This window comes from Nipponia nippon, unplaced genomic scaffold, assembly GCF_047370975.1.
Source record: "Nipponia nippon isolate SJK-2023a ecotype South Korea unplaced genomic scaffold, ASM4737097v1 scaffold_18, whole genome shotgun sequence".
NCBI lineage: Eukaryota > Metazoa > Chordata > Aves > Pelecaniformes > Threskiornithidae > Nipponia > Nipponia nippon.
Genome location: NW_028262334.1, coordinates 2,003,953 through 2,006,235, shown reverse-complemented (window position 1 = coordinate 2,006,235; position 2,283 = coordinate 2,003,953). Strand labels below are relative to the sequence as shown.

Genomic DNA, 2,283 nt, shown 5'->3' with positions numbered 1-2,283 from the left:
TTGGACTCGATGATCTTAAGGGTCTTTTCCAACCTTAACGATTCTATGGTTCTATGATCCCTGTAGGCCGCCTTCTCCCATTGTAAGAGACGGTTTACTCGCCCATATGTCTGCATTTACAGAAGAATCCTTTGCGGAGAAAGGCCTGCAGGAGAAAATGAAGAGCAAATATCTGCCAGGAAGATGACTAGGAGACATTTGACATGATTAAAATTTGAAATACGTTTGACAAATTGGAGAAATGGCCTGAAATCAACAAGACAACGTCAAATGAAGACAGGTGAGAAGCGCTACAGTGAGGAAGAAGAATTAAGTTGTACAAATTCAGGTCAGGGAACAATGGATGAAGAGGCTTGGGCTTAGCTATGCCAAACCAAACATGCTTCAGTTTGTGAATGGGAGTTGTTCAACTATCACACAGATTTAGTTTGTGACACTAAATACTGAAAATGTTAGCAGGTTTTAGTATTTGTAAGAAAGGACTTGCAGCTGACCCAGCTAGGGTTTCAGCTTCCTTAAAAATAGTGAGAATAATTGTTTAAGGAAGTATTTGTGGCTAGGAGTGGAACCCAGATGCCTACACGTAGGCATCGGCTCCATTTTAGGTACCTGTGTATCTTCTGTGGCCGCCAGCTGCGGATTTTGCCCAGGACCGTATGGTGGATCGCATGGGACCATGTGGTTATCTCAGGCACCTTAGGGCTCTCTCACATGGATCAAGATGCCGGTGCTTAGGCAACTGAATACTACCCTGAAAGTGTGATAAAAACAATTTTAATTGCATGAAATGCATGCATGTTCTGTAATATATTCTCAAAAGCATTTAAAAAAAGGCTTTTTCAGAGAACATGTTTTGAGAACTTGTTCAGGATGTGTTTGGCATCTCCCTCTGCTCTCCATTGTCACCTCTCTTGCCATTTTCTGCTTATCCTTCACAGACACACAGATAAACAACACGACTCTTCAGTCGTGCAGCCTTTTACTTATCTTTGAATTGGGCGGTGATGCATTCGGGCTGAAGAATGGCGTTGTTCCACCCATTCGTTACAATAAAGGAGCTCAGCAGTTTATTTGGAATGAAAGGCAGCCTGGCCCATCGCAATTAAAAAATGAAAGGCCTCAGTAGATAAAACACCTTCCTGATTTGCAAGTTTTATGTTTCCTCTTCAGAAAACATGGGTTAAAGAAACCACAGTTCAATGCTTTATATGATCCACGAAGTCTGTTTTGTTTCACTGGGTAAAATACTGCAGATAAAGTCAGTACAACGGGAGGAGTCATTGAACTGAAACTTCCAGAGGAAAGCAGTCATTGCGGGTCTTTATCAGAGCGGTCTCAGCAGAGCACCCTGACTGAGTTCCAGGATGAGATTTATCCACAAAACATGAGTTCACCAAGACTCTGGGTTGCTTCTCCCAAAAACTTCCTAGAAAATGGCATTTTTCAAGCAGAGTTTTAGCTTGTAAGTTCATTGCACAAGCAACAACTTTCTTTTTAGAATACAGCAGCTAAATTACTTTTTTACTAAATAAGGTCAAATTTTCTGGTAAGTTAAGGGTGTGAGATTTGGCCTCTAAGCACGCCGCTTCTTTTGTCTCACGGATTTAATGTGCATGAGGCAGCCATGAGAATGGTACGTTGCAGACTGACACTGCAACTATCAGGACTTTATTTCTTCACATCCTTCTTCTCGTCTGTCTGTCGCTCCCGTTTCTCTCAGCGTCTTGCTGTCTGCTCTCCTACTCTCCAGGCTGCTCTCCTCTTACGAGCAGCCTTCTGGCACGTGGGGAGCAATGTCAGGAGAACGAGGACTCGGCCAGAAAGACACACAGGGAGTACCAGACACTTTGCTAACAAAGGTTGTTAGAATTAATCTGGGGAGGTGTGAAGAGGGAGACGGTTACCTGCCAGGCCCACAGACACGATCAGCAGCTGCCATCTCGAGGTGCTCTCAAAAGCTGCATGTGTCAGTCATTCCGCCTGCAAGCGCTGCCGGGTGCCTCCTCTCCTGGCACTGACGTGAAATACTTCTTTCTCTAAACGATCCCCAAAATGCATCAGTTAAAAAGACAAACTAACAGCACCAGGTGGAGAGCAAACAGAGCGGGGCCCTCAAATATCAGGTAGAGAGGGTGAGGGTGTCGAGGCAGTACGGAGGAGCCTCAGGGCTGGCGTGTGCTATGCGGCGACGAGAGCTGTCCTCTCTCCGTGGGGTTTGGATGGTTTCATAGGATCATAGGATCGTTTAGGTTGGAAAAGACCTTCAAGATCATCGAGTCCAGC

General features: G+C 44.9%; 1 long non-coding RNA gene across 1 annotated transcript; it reads right to left on the bottom strand.

Moving 5' to 3' along the window:
• Positions 1–54: 54 nt before the first annotated feature.
• Positions 55–2,009, bottom strand: LOC148056055 (uncharacterized). The gene is made up of 3 exons (XR_015704138.1): positions 1,905–2,009; positions 610–751; positions 55–145 (listed from the first exon to the last, which is right to left on the bottom strand). It is a non-coding gene; the product is annotated as an uncharacterized LOC148056055 (long non-coding RNA).
• Between the last annotated feature and the right edge of the window lie 274 nt (positions 2,010–2,283).